We start from the raw sequence: 14,176 nt of genomic DNA, 5'->3' as shown, positions 1-14,176 counted from the left end.
ACCTGGGCCAAAGTCAGGCATTTAACTGACTGAGCCACCCAGTTGCCCCTGCACAACCCCTGTTAGGGCACGTATCATCCCATCTTATACTAGTTGTCTTGTGCCTCCTCCATCATATCACTTGTTTCTCCTTGTATTCCAGAGCCTGGCATAAAGGTGCTCAGAATATATTACATACATATATATATATTAATATATATGTATATTAATAATATATATTATATAATAATATATGTATATTAATATATACATATGTACATATATAATACTTATATATGCATGTGTATATACATATAAAATATATATACATATATGTTTTAATAATAGCTTCAAGGCAATATTCTCTTTAAATCTTGAATCAATAAAGTTTTCATTCCTTTTTTAAAGAAGAGGCTACTAAAAGTATAATTGCATTTACACGTGTTTTTTTGTTTTTTTTTTTTAAGATGTACACTTCCAACGCCATTTCCCCATAAAAAACAGGAGAAACTCACAGAGCTCCTTTTCGTCTGGGGTCCCTGTGAGGATTAAATGACTCAGGGTCTGTGAAGGGCTCGGCACAGGCCTAGTTCTGAGCAGGTGCTCAGTAAGCACTTGTGGTCATTTATGTTCAACTAGCTGTGTATTTGCTATTATAGAGAATAGCATTTGAGGTCACTTGATTTGTAATTTTTGTTTTTTAGAAGATACGTTTATGTTAAGAAACCTAATAACATGCTCACTACTGATTATTTGGAAAATATAGACAATGCTGATTCCTCAGCTTACTGAAGGGCTTCTTTTTTGAAGCTCTCGTGGAGTGAGTTTGGTGAGCAACACTCATCTTAGAAGACATGAGAGAATCGGAGGCCAGAACTGGGATCCCCAGACAGACCTGTAGACGTAGAAGCCCTCTGGCCCAGGGCCTTGATCTGGGCTTGGAGCACATTTTCTGCTGGGATTCCTGAATGGCTTTGGAGAACATGATCAGTGAGGGGCCCAGCTACATGATGTCTTTCAATCCAGTCTGTGTTTCCGAAGCTGTCTTAATGGAACCCGAGTGTTGCTCTGGAACCTCTGGCACGGGCCTGATTGTCCTGCCACTGCTAGAGTCCGCATCTGCACTCAGACTGCCTGGGTTGCCATCCGGCTGTCTGCTGCCTGACCCCTGGTTCGGGCGAGGTTAGTCGAATGTTGATTTGTAAAAGCCTGTAGGGTCAATTAGGCTATGCCCACATTTATGACCACTCTGTTGTCTCATCAGCTGTTTTAAACACATTCTCTCATTTTAAACCGCTCAACCAAATGGAGACCCTGCCCTCTCTCCCACTCATCAGACTGACCCTTTAGTAGCGGAACCAGTGACTGCATAGGAAATGTCCCATTTGGCTGTGTGGCTGCAACAAACCCTCACTGTCTTCTCATTCTTTCCACAAGTGAAGAGCATTACCGAGGATAGGACAACAATTACATTCTCTCAATTCAATCTCAGAAGGAGCTTCCAGGGGTGCCCGGGTGGCTCAGTCGGTTGAGCACCCAACTTTAGCTCAAGTCATGATCTCATGGTTCATGGGTTTGAACCCCACATCCGGCTCTGTGCTGACAGCTCAGAGCCTGGAGCCTGCTTTGGATTCTGTGTCTCCTTCTCTCTCTGCCCCTCCCCTGCTTTCACTCTCTCTCTCTCTCTCTCTCTCTCTCTCTCTCTAAAACAAATAAACATTAAAAAAATTTTTAGAAGGAGCTTCCAGATTGGCCCTTCCCATCCATCCTTATTGTCTAGCCTTCTTGAAGCCCTATAAATGTGCTCATGCCACCTTACAAAGTACTGGCCATCTTGTCCCAGCTCACACTTCCCGTCTCACTTCCTGGAAGGAGATGTGACCAGTATCCAGCTGCCCCAGGCATTTTGCTGCCCAGGAGTTTATCACAGTTGTCCGTAAGTCCATGTCTTTCAAATGTTGTTCTCTTTGCCTAGAATATTCTTCCATTTTGGAAAAATCTTGCTCATCCTTCGTTGCCAAACTTGAAAGTCATAGCCACGGCACTCTTTGTTGACTCTGGAAAAACAAAGAATTATCCACTCCTTCTCAATGCTCTCAGAGTTCTCTGTTTTGTCTCTGTTAGGGCCCTTATGGTGTATTTACATGTGTGCCTCCTCTCACTGAACTGTGGGATTGAGAATGGCAGAGATAGCTCAGATTCAGAAGGCCATCCCTAGAACCCAACACCTATTAGGTGCGGTGTTGGAGGAACAGCTACTGACTGGATAGAAGGTTCTTTTGCTCATATAAAATGGGCTTTACACTGCTGTACTTTGTGATTTAATGTAAAATGATAAACTTTAAAGAGGAAAAACTTTCCTGACCTGTTGCAACGTACAGCAAGAGATTTTATTGCTTATTTCTGTTCTCATCTGCCATATGGCTTTCCATTCACAAACTGCTCTAGTGAGAATTACTTTTGCAGGTAATTTTCTAATGATTGTCTTGGGATAAACAAATTTATCAGACTTGTTTGGCTAATGTATTCAAGGAGGTTCACAGGGGAAAAGATTAATCATCTAAGAAGCAAGCCGGTGTCTGTCATTAAGCGGAAGAGTCCAGAGATGATCAGAGCTGAGCGGGTGGTTGCTATGACTGCAGATACTTTTCTCTCCCTTTGTGAGGTCAACGGCAGCTCCCAAGCTGATTGGCTAAAATTAGATTATCCTGCTGACCAACCATGGGGAGTTAATTTCATCAGAAAGAGTGAAATGGTGGGAAATCCTGCCGTGATGCTACAAAGGAATTTTTTTTTCGAAACCCACAGAGTCCAAGTTTGCTTCTATTATAATTAATATGTTCTTTGTAATACAATAATTTAAGGAAAGCAGACAACAGCATTTGCCTATTATTTTGTATATCCATATAAGCTTTAATCTGGTTTGTCCTCAAACCAACTCTAAAAGCTAAAGTAACCTATCTTTTCCTGTATTACCTCCATAACCGAAGACAGTCATCATGTGTGTGTTTATATGATTGGAGATAAGCTAGTTGCGGAAAACAAAAAAGGAGCTGGCACAGTTAAAGGTATTTGCTTACAGGGCTCTTGCCCTAGGGAAATAGCATCACAAAAAACTTTAAGCAGAAATACCTACCATTGGATGGAGAGCATCATTCAAATCATTGAAGGGAATCCTACCCTCCAAAGGGTTCCCTCCTAGAAGTCCTATATGGCCTATCCTCCAGCTTTCCACTGGGTACATCTTTTTTTCTAGGAATTAATTACCATTGGCCTAGATTATTTATTTCTGTGCAGGAAAGATACAGAATGAATCTTAGAAACAAGACTAACTTCAGGTTCTGCTGAGCTATAAAACTAAGTGGATGTGAAATACAAATCAAGGAAAACCACCCCAGCATTTATTTGTTTCTTTAGCTCCTGTGTGACTATGGAAATAAAATATGATTAAGGAAGAAATGGAAAAAGAACTAATGTTGAAATTATGGGCAATATGCATGCTTCTATCTGTGTGATTGTCAAATCAACATATTTTAAAAATCAAATTAGCTTGTGGCACATTAGGTTCTGTGCCAAAGGGTCCATAAGGAGGGACCCAAAATGCCATATTCCTAAGAGCCACGTTGTGGGGAGTCGGGGATCATTATGTACATATAAAATGTAATGAAGAACTCTAGGCAGCATAAAAACACTGCCAAGCAATAGCTTCAAGCAGGAAGCACTATAGGAATTTCTAGGAAGGAGAGGACAATAGCACCATGGCTGAAGTCATCCAGATCCAGGCATTTCTCCCAGGGAGAGAGGAGAAAGATAAATAGATCCCCATCCTGATGTGTGTACTATTAGCACGTCACTGAGGATTTAGAAAACAAAGACAGAGCACCACAGTTCCATCACCCTTATAGTAATCGTTATAGTAAGCTTATCTGTTCGCTGCTTATGTTGTCAGCCACAGCACTCATTTACCTCCCTACAGCACTCCTAAGGCATCAGCTATTTTGTTGTTGTTATTAAATTTATCATCACATTATAGTTAATATGAGGAAATCGGTCAACAGAGATGAACCCACGTAACTTTACACAATTTACAATCTGGGAAGCCAGGATTGGGAAGCCAAGTTTCTCTTGTTAGCATTTTTCTGCATGTGTCTCTGAATGTTTGACATAGGTATTCATCACAATGTGCGTGTTTTGTTACTTTTTCCACTTGTCATTATATAAATTTAATAATCATTTTTGGTAACTGCATATGATTTCGTTGAGTGGCTGTACCACCATTACTGTGCATTTCATGATCGCTGAACTTTTCATATTTTCAGATTTGAAAAACATTTTCTATATAAAACTCTTTTATTTGTCCAATATTTAGGCTATTAAGGTTAATTAATTCCTAGGAACGAAAGAGTATGAAGGCTTTTCAAAAAACTATGTTGTCAAATTCTCTTGTCAAGAATATAAGGATGCTCTCGGTTGACCACATCCCTGCCAGCACTGGGAAGAATCATTAATAAACAAAACCAAAGATGTAAATTGATAAGCAATAATGAACTTCCTGTTTTAATATGCTTTTCCTGACCATTGATTAATTCATTTATCTTGGAATATATCAGTGGGCAAAATAGGTAAGCGATCATATGTCTGTTTACTAATTCCACTCAAGTATTTTTATTGGTCATACCACTCTGGCAGCATGTGGAAGGAAGACCAGTTAGAGGGGGGAAAGAGTTGAGGAAGGGAGGCTGGTTCCCATTCTATCTTAATAGGATGAATAAGCTAAACGTTCAACTGAGTAATTTAAAAGTGACAATTGGTGCATAGAAAATATAGTGTCACAAGTTCCACGAGTTATTTAGATATTTAGTTCTAGTGGAATTTCCTTATGAGGAAGATATTATCCAAGTCCCCAACCCAGGCAGTTACATTTGATAAAATCTTTGTAGGTAGAAGTGAGAGATTTTCAAAGCTCATCTTCACACTCATTTCTTTTCCAAACTCTTAAGACTGAGGCTGTTGGGTTGTCATGTTGAGTAGCTTCAAACTGAGGTAGCATGTCAAGCAGGAGTGATGTGGTTCTGGTGAGAGATGTTGAAATCTGAGTTTTGTAGCATAAGAATAAAATTGATGCAGCTCTGTCTCATGGCTCCCTCCCCGGGAGGGAGGGAGCTACATTTCTGGCTACAGTGCAAGCATCATACAGCCAGATGGTTTGTTAGAGTGTGGCTGTCACACAATGAGGGGCTACTTGAAAGCAGTCAGATGGTAACACAATCGATTATTGTCATCTTAGAGAGTAGACAGTATGAAACCAATCATATTCTGTTTCTAGACAAAAATAGCTCAGAAGATGTTTTTATTCTGAGATCATGCATGCTGGATACACACACATACACACACACACACACACACACATATTTAGCTCAGTGCCTGGTACAAAGTAAATGCTCAGTAAATATTCACCACTTTTGCGATTTACATTATGATTGTTTTATTTTTAAATTGCTGAAGTGAGATTTCCCCCTCATACTCTAAAAGCACCTAGAAATGAAAGGAAAAAAGGAAGAGCACTGTGGAAGATCATGAAAGACCATGAATCAGCAGGCAGGATGAAGGGGGGGGAGCTATTTTTAGGATGGGGTTGCTGCTGGAAAGCTCAGAGGAAGGAGCAAGAAGAATAAAGAGGCTGATGAGGAGGGCAGAGGGGAGATCAACGGTTAACTGTGTGGAGTTTCAAGAGCAAGGAAAGGTCCTGGACAGGAAGAGCACTTCTGTGGAAAAAGGAAAGAAATGTGAGCAAGTCAGAGCTCTGAAATCCCTAAGGACTCCAGCTGCCTCAGGCTAAGCCCTGGTCTGTTTCTGAAGCCACAAGGTGCTGAACAGGGCTCACAGGCTGCCTGCCAGGGTGTGTGCGGATTTGCAAATGAGAGCAGACCACTCTACTGTTATCAAGACTTTAAAGGCTGAAGCTTGGGGATGATGAGTTGATGGACCATTCGTTTGTTTCATTTAAAGCAAGATTTGCAACTTAATGCTAAGATTTCAGTTTGTTAACTGCACAGAGGATCATGTTCTGTTCTGCACAAAAGCCGAACTACAGGTTCCAAGATTTGGGGGCTGGTCTAATGAGGTGGCCAGGACCAAGTGAGCTCAGGTACTGAAGAGCACTCCCCAGGAAAAGATGACTTCTGTCTTCCTTGGGCAAGTTTGCTGACCTTTGCCCCTGCTGAGGGGAGAGGAGGCGGCATCTCACCTGCTGGTGGGCACACAGTTTATTCAGGGTCCCCAAAGAGATTTGGCAAGTGGAATCTCCACAGACCAAATTGTGTTTCAGCCAACGTCGCTGGCTCTGTGCTTGTAGTGTCAGCGTCTGCCAATGGAAGGGACACCATGATGGGTTCACGTAGGACATTGCCAACCACCCACATGGCTTGAAGCCAGCACCTTCACCCTGCTGTACTTCGGTTTCCACATCTGTAAGGTGAGGGGACTGGGGAAAGAGCTCCCTGGGTGTTCAGTCATGACTGAACTTACGCAGGTGTAAAGATAACGCCTGCAAGATGTGGGAGAACAGTTGAGAAATGTTCAACAGAAACGTTGGCTGAAATAGGAGGAATATGATCTTTTCCAATTGTATTTTTCCTGGCCCAGGACCAAGTATTTGTTTAACCCCTCTCTTACCTTCATGTTATAGCCTATTAGATATTGTTAATGAGCTCTTGCCTGTTGTGCGTGTGTTTACAGTTTGGGCTGTGAGCTATTCAAGGACAGGGATGGTTTTGAATAGGTAACACATTTACATGATTCAAAAGGAACAAAAGAGGAATATAGTGAAGCCTCCTTCCCCTGGCTACCCACTTCCTACTGGCTACCAAATATTATTGTTTTCTTGTGTCTCCTTCCAGAGTTGTTTTATGCACGCACACAAAATTACATATGTATTTCCCTTCCACTTGCCCCCAGTATCTTTCAGGGAAAAATGATAGTGTAGTATATGCACTGGTCTGCATTTTCTGCTCAATACTTTATTTTGAAGCTCTTTTTACATAGTAAATAATGAGTTCCCTCAGCCTTTTTTATAGCTTCATGGCATTCCATTTTATATATATATGTATATATGTGTATATGTATATATGTGTATATGTATATATATATACATATACATACATATACACATATATACATATATATACATATACACATATACATATATATACATATATATACATATATATGTATATACATATACATATATACATATATATACATATATATATACATATATACATACACATATACATATATATATGTATATATACATATACACATATATACATATATACATATACATATACATATATACATATACATATACATATGTATACATATACATATATATGTATATACATATACATATATACATATATATACATATATACATACACATATACATATACATATATGTATATATGTATATGTGTATATATATATACATATATATACAATTAATATATATATTTACCATAATTTATTTAAACAGTCCCAAACTGATAAATATTTAGGTTTTCAATCTTGTGATAACTAATACTATAATGAATAATCTGATGTATAAGTGATATTGCGTGTGTGTGTGTGTGTGTGTGTGTGTGTGTGTGTGAAATTTTGTGCTAATGAGAGAAATGGTAGATATCGTTTAGCGTGATTTGGGAAAGACCAATGGGGTCTCTCACATCTGGGCACTTAGCCCACCAACACCAATTTCATTTGATTTCCCCTAGTTCTACACTGGGACTCATTCTTTTGCTGAAGATTTTGTCTCCTATTGAAACACTAACCAGTTAAGCCTCAACAGTCATTTACAATCTATGATGAGATGACTAACCCCCTGAACAGCTTTGCTGTGGTTGTACCATGCTCCTGCTTAATACGCTTATTTCTGTGGTTGTCCCCACCTTCGGTCAGACACATTTGGCAGAGCACGCAAGGCCTTTCACAGCTGGCCCCTGCTCATGTTTACAGACTTAGCCCTTCTGGTTGCCGTCATACTTCGCTTCTGTCGCCTCTCAAGTGAGTGATGGCTTTCTCATCTCCAGGCCTCTGCTCAGGATGCACCTCTACTTGGATTATTTTCCCTACTACCTCTAGACCTGCCAGTGCCTTAGCTCAGTCATCGCTTCCCCTGGCTATCCTTTGCCATCTTGCCTGGTTTCAGCTCTTGAGGGTCATCCCGTGGACTCTTACTTCCATCCAAACAGAAGTTCCCCTAGCATTGCAATTGCTTTTAATAGTTTTTTTTTAAATTCCTGTAACTTAATAGACAATAAGTTCCTTATAATTAAGAACTTTTTTGTGTGATCCTTTTATTTTTAGTGCCTATAGCACAACAGGGACTTAGAATGTTTTGGGGATGATAAATGAATAGATTTTCTTTCAGTCCAAGGGATGAATTAACAGTCAACTGATCAAAAGGAATATGGGTAGAGGAACTAAAAATTGAATTAGATTGCCATCTGGATTATTTGACCTGGAGTGTCCAAAATCTGACAGTAGAGTTAAACATATACACTGGCTGGAATCCCTTACAGAACTAGCACAAGAGAGTCGTGTTTTACCAGTTCCTGCAGAGACTCACTCAGTCAGGGGATTGACTGTGTCCTTTAGCCACAGCTGTCCGAGGTAGATGGCATAGAAGTTGTCCTTTTGGGCTGCATTGATACTGTCAAGATGAAGATGCAACCGGATCACTGTTTCCCTTGTGGTCACATCGAGGGAACGAGGCTGAGGGGGGGCAGAGCACAGACATGAGCTGGCCTCATCTGGCATGACAGAGACATAGCCGAATGAGTCACTCTGGTGTCTCTCCCAGGATATTTGGCTTTGAGATGTGGGTTTGAGTTGGGGAAGTTTGTTTTTATAGCCCTAGGCCTTGGAACTATAAGGTGGAAGTAGGCATCCCTAAGCAACTTATTGTAGGAAGATTTTTCATTTGCATGTGCTGAGGGTTGGGATGACCTTCTACCTTGGATATGAGAGTTGTGTAAGTTTCAGTAACAAAGCATCACTTCCAAGTAGACCCATGGGACCAGCCCCTGTCATAATTCTTAAGCCATCTTTTCCTAGATATTATTTCCTTGATTCTTGGAAAGCTGGATAGTTCCTTAGATTTTTGTACAACTTACGTGGCTTTCGGTTAAAACTAGGCAAGCTAAGGCCCCAAACATCTTTAATTTGCTTATGTAAGCCCACAGGACCTCATATCATGTTGGTACTAGGATAAAGTGTTTGTTAATCTCATAAAATATTGGTGAGATTTCCCTGTATTGCAGTGTGTGTATATGTGTGTACATGCATGTGATATATGTAACCTGAGTGGTGGCCAGGATATCTGCTGAAGATTACAGCAATTTTCAGGGTTGGGTTAGGTTGATATATAGTTGACTTTCAGTCCTGGCTTCGTATTGGCATTATATGACCCATGGCAAATTATTTAACATTTCTGTCACTTGTGTTGTCATCTGTAGAAGAGGTTGATGATAATAATACCTTCTTGAAACATTTTGAAGATGAAATGAGGAAATAGACGTAAAGTGCTTCAACTGGTGCTTGGCACACAGTAAACGTTCAATACGTGAGAGCGATTATTATTATCAAGGCACTTTACGTGATCTCGGGCATGCTTAGTGGAGAAGACACAGTGGCCTGTAGAGATCCTGGTAGGGGTCTGGTGTTGAGAATATGCACCGGCTCTCACCGTTCTCTTACTTCCTCACCTCTTCAGAGGAGCTTGGAGATGCAATAGCCAGATCACGGTGACTTGGACATCCGTTGGACAAGAACAGGCCCTGGGGGATGAACCCAAGATGTGGATGGGAGCTTGGCAAGGCCACAAGTAGATTTCAGGAGAGTTCAGGTGCGGATGGGTCAACATGGTCAGCATGGGGACAGTCAGGCTGCCAGTGCCACGCTGCCACTGTGGGGCTGGGTTTCTCAGTGGAAACTGACGGGAGGAGGCAGACTGGTGGGTGAGGAGAAACTGTGCGGCTCAAGTCTCCGACAAAGGGCTGGTTTCTGTACTCTATAAAGAACTCTGCAAGCCAATGAAAAAAAGCCCCAAACCCTATAAAAAGTAGGCAAAGGATATGGACAGTTTGCAGACACTAAAAGAGAAATGGCTTTTAAGGACATGGAAAAGCTACTCAGCCCCACCCATAGGAAGAAAAATGCAAATTACAACAACAGTGAAATTTCATTTTTCACCTGTCAGATTGGCAAACTGAAAAGAGTTTGATAATACTGAGAAATGGCTTTCTGCCAATTGGTACAACTTCCAGAGAAAGAAATTTGTTAATATCTGTCAAAATGTAAATGCAAATGCCTTTGACCTAGCAGCTCTACTTGTGGCAATGCATCCCACATACATATTCTCAAATGTGTGAAACGATCCATGTAAAGGATTATTAATTGAGGCATTGTTTGTAGTAGCAAAGTTTCAGAACATTCTGAGAGTCCACTAATAGGATTGGTTAAATAAATAATGAGGCATCAATTTAATGAAATACTAACAGCTGTCAACAAGAATGAGGGAGTTGTTTATAGATATGAACTCCAAGGTTTCCTGTTTAATGAAAAAGAGCAATGTGCAGAAAAACACGTCTAGTGGGCTACTATTTGCTTAAAAAAGAAAAAAAAAGGACTATATATATATATATACTTGCTATCATATATATACATATATATGATATATGTATATGCATATGCCTAAAATAGGTAATAATTTGCCTAGTGAGTAGGGAATTGGGAATTGGGGGCTTGGGGATAAAGGAGGGAGAAACTTTCCACTTTGTACTATTTATAGTGTTTGAATTTGAATCATATTAATTCATTACCTATTCAATCTTTTTTAAAAATAGCAATATTGCATCTTGCTCCCTAATACGGCCATTGGATTTAATGTGAAAAATGTTATAAAATATTGATTAGTGCAATTACTTAATTCCCCACCACCTTACTCCTCCTGTTCCATTTGACACTCACTAATATTTGAACGGGTTTGATGTCCCAGGAAAATGCTACAGGTTTATCCTATAGCTCCCCTCATCCCCGGCATCCATACTCAACTATTGCTGGACGTGCCCCCTCCCCAGGGAGAAGAGGTTGTGGCGGCACGAGCACGGCTTTGCAAAAGACAGAGCTGGATTTGAATCCTGCCTGTATTATTCACTGGCTATGTTAACTTGGTTGAGTTGCTTTACTTCTCTAAACCTCAGTTTCTGACCTGTAAGTAAAGTAAAAAAAAAAATTAAGAAAAAAGGCGTGTTTACTGTTGCATCCGAAATCGATCGTGGCTATAGGATTTCAAGTATTTAAGGATCAAATTCATTAATAACAACAACTTTATTGTGGCCCGCCGCACCCATATCCCAATTGGCCTTTGCCAGAGTCATGGTGGAGCTGGCCAAACTCAGCGCTGCCCCTGGTTTCACTAACGCACTCAGTAATGACCTGGGACCACTGCTATCCTGCTGGAGTTGGTCTCTGTCCTTCCCAGCTCAGCCAGTTCCCCCTCTAAGGTACCGTGGCCACCTTGGCCCTAAGAGTTCCTCTTTGGTGTCCAAAGTCTCTGGCTGCTTTTGGACAGACTTGGTTATTTTCTCATGGTTGAGAGAAAGTTCCTAAAGTTCCTTTAGTATTGGGGTATGGGGGCCAGTGTGTGATGTCTGCAGCACCAGGGACCTGGTGACAACCACACTTCTCTTGTGGGGATTTGTGCCTGGTGCATAGGCGTAGGCATTTCAGGGGGGCGAATTTCAGACCCCTATGTGAACTTTTCATCCGTGTACGTACCTGTGTCTTGCCAACTGTTTATTTAAGCAACTACTGAGCCCTGTTAGTAAGTGATATCAAAAACTCTGAGGTGGTTGTTTTATAGTCAGTCTAAGCAATGGTAGAAGGTTCAGGTTTACATGTGCTCATATACTTGAATGGGGGGAAAAATTCATATAGGGTCAATAGCTTAGTTGCTATGGTGAGATAGAATGCTTTTTGAGAAAGTTTCTCTTTAAAGTCGAAGCTTAATCACGTTTAAGGCGGAGGAAAAACAGAAGGAGAAAAAAAAAACCAGACTGTGGTAGGCTAGATTTCCCCCAGATATTATTGCTGCTTCTGTCTCTACAGCCGAACATAACAGCTGGTGAGTAGAGAGAAACTGGAGAAAGATCTTTTTTGCCTTTAATCCAGTATGCTGTTTTCCTGTGCCCGTTTTACTGTAATTCTCAGCGGCTGCAGGACAAAAGCTGTTGACTGATACATGCAATTACCTCCTCTAATATTGCTCTCAACTGTCGGCCCTGACTGACAAAAGTGGATGAGGTTTAGTTAAGGTCTGGGAAAACACTCTTTTAATAAAAGCCATTCCCATCTCTATGATCACCTCCCTCCCTCAGACCTTTTCATCTGTTTTCTGGAAAGATAAGGCCTGGTGATGGAAAGTTAAAAAGTGGTGCTGAACTTGGACGATCACGACACCACCATTTACCCCATAAAAACTCTCACAGTGTGTGTCTCTGTGTGTGCCTGAGTGTGTGTGTGTGTGTGTGTGTGTGTGTGTGTGTGTGCAATTTGCATTTGAAATAAGGAAAATCAGTTTGGGTCTCTGGGCAAGTCTTTTCCCAAAAAGAATAGGAGGTGATTTTAGGAAGTTACACCACATCCTTTTTGGGCTCAGACCTCTTTCGGTTTTTGTAGGCAAAAGTAAGCCCTGAGGAGGTACTTTCCTCAGGGTCCTTCGGCGGATTGCTGGGCTTGGATGCTCTACTTCCTAATGGAGGATGTGCACAGCAAAACTGTGTTTAATGAACTGTAGGTGGAAACCTTCTCCTTCCCGCTGATGCAATGCTGTACGTTGAATGCTCACAGAGCACCACAATCCGAAGGAGTCAAGGCCCTCCCAAGGAGCCCTGGGCAACCCCAAAGAGGAAGAGGGGCGAATCTAGCGAGAGGGTTCCCCCTCTCCCCCGCCCATTCTCGGCTTAGAAGAATTTATAGTTCACACAGGAGGAGGGTGAGACACAAAAGTGAGGACGACACCCTATTTACAGGTGTGGTCTGGGAGACTGAAGTGGAAAGTACGGGAAGACGTCCTTATACAAAGCGAACACTGTGTGGATTGGGCTGTGTCCCTGTGTTTTGAAAGGCCTGCTGGTTGCTCTGAATGCAAACTGCTGGCCATGGTGCAGGCATAGGGGGTTCTTCAGGAGGCAGCACTTGGCACAAAGTCCTCACTGATCCCTTTGATTGGTGCGAGCAGAGCAGGCGGAGGGGGTTGGGGCTGAGGAGGCTGCAGTTTGTTCCCATGCCCAGAAGGGACCTAACTTCGGTCCGAAGGAAGTCTGCTCCCTTATCAACAGAATGAGGTAGCTTTGTCCTATCAGTTTTCCCCTGTGTTGGCACTCAATTTTCATAATACAGTTTGTAATGTGATAAGGTCTACACATTATTAATAGTAGCAATAGTATGGCAAGATTATTCCTATGCAGTTTTGGTAAAGAACAAAGGGCCGGGCTGCCGATGAAGTATAATTACCTAGGATTTTAGAACCAGGGCACAACATGTTCCTCTTTTTCAAGTATCTGCAGACTGTTTACTAAAAAAAATGCTTCTCTTGGAGAGAAACCCACCTTCTACCTCCACCCCACCCCACCCCACCCACATTGGTATGGAGACTATACATCAAGTTAACACCTTGGTTACTTTCTGTAGGGGTCGCAGAGAGTGTCAGCTGGGGTCAGATGAGAACAGCAGTCTGACTCAACATTTATTGCACTCCTGCTGTATGCCAAGAAATGCACCGAAATCTGGAAGTGTGTAACACAGGAGAAGAAAAGGCTTATTGCCAAGGAGCCCTCACCTGGAAAGAGAGATGGAATCTCAGCCTAAGATGGTGAAATGTTGACATGCTACCAGGAGGTGAGTCCATGGACACAGAGCAGGAGACAGTTAAACTCAGCTAGGTCAAGAATGACTTTCTGGAAGAAAGGGATGCTGGAGCTTTGTAACTAAGTGGCTACTTCCTTGGCATGCTTTACAGGCACTCAAAGGCCACTGCTCTATGTCCAAGGGACAACAAAATATTAAAGGGGCAGCAGGGTCTCCCTTAGGGCAGTAACATCCCAGTAATGCAGACAGGCATATAACCAAACAATGG

At 41.6% G+C, this 14,176-nt stretch overlaps 1 long non-coding RNA gene across 1 annotated transcript in view; it reads left to right on the top strand.

Moving 5' to 3' along the window:
• Positions 1 to 14,176, top strand: part of LOC111562265 — a 63,353-nt gene that overhangs the window by 36,843 nt on the left and 12,334 nt on the right. Inside the window, exon 9 of the long non-coding RNA XR_002745340.2 lies at positions 13,732 to 13,938. This is a non-coding gene — a long non-coding RNA (uncharacterized LOC111562265). The remainder of the gene's footprint in view (positions 1 to 13,731; positions 13,939 to 14,176) is intronic.

The sequence above is a fragment of the Felis catus genome, chromosome C2, assembly GCF_018350175.1.
Source record: "Felis catus isolate Fca126 chromosome C2, F.catus_Fca126_mat1.0, whole genome shotgun sequence".
Classification (NCBI taxonomy): domain Eukaryota; kingdom Metazoa; phylum Chordata; class Mammalia; order Carnivora; family Felidae; genus Felis; species Felis catus.
The sequence above is the reverse complement of the archived record's forward strand: the minus strand, read 5'-3'. Positions and strand labels throughout refer to the sequence as shown.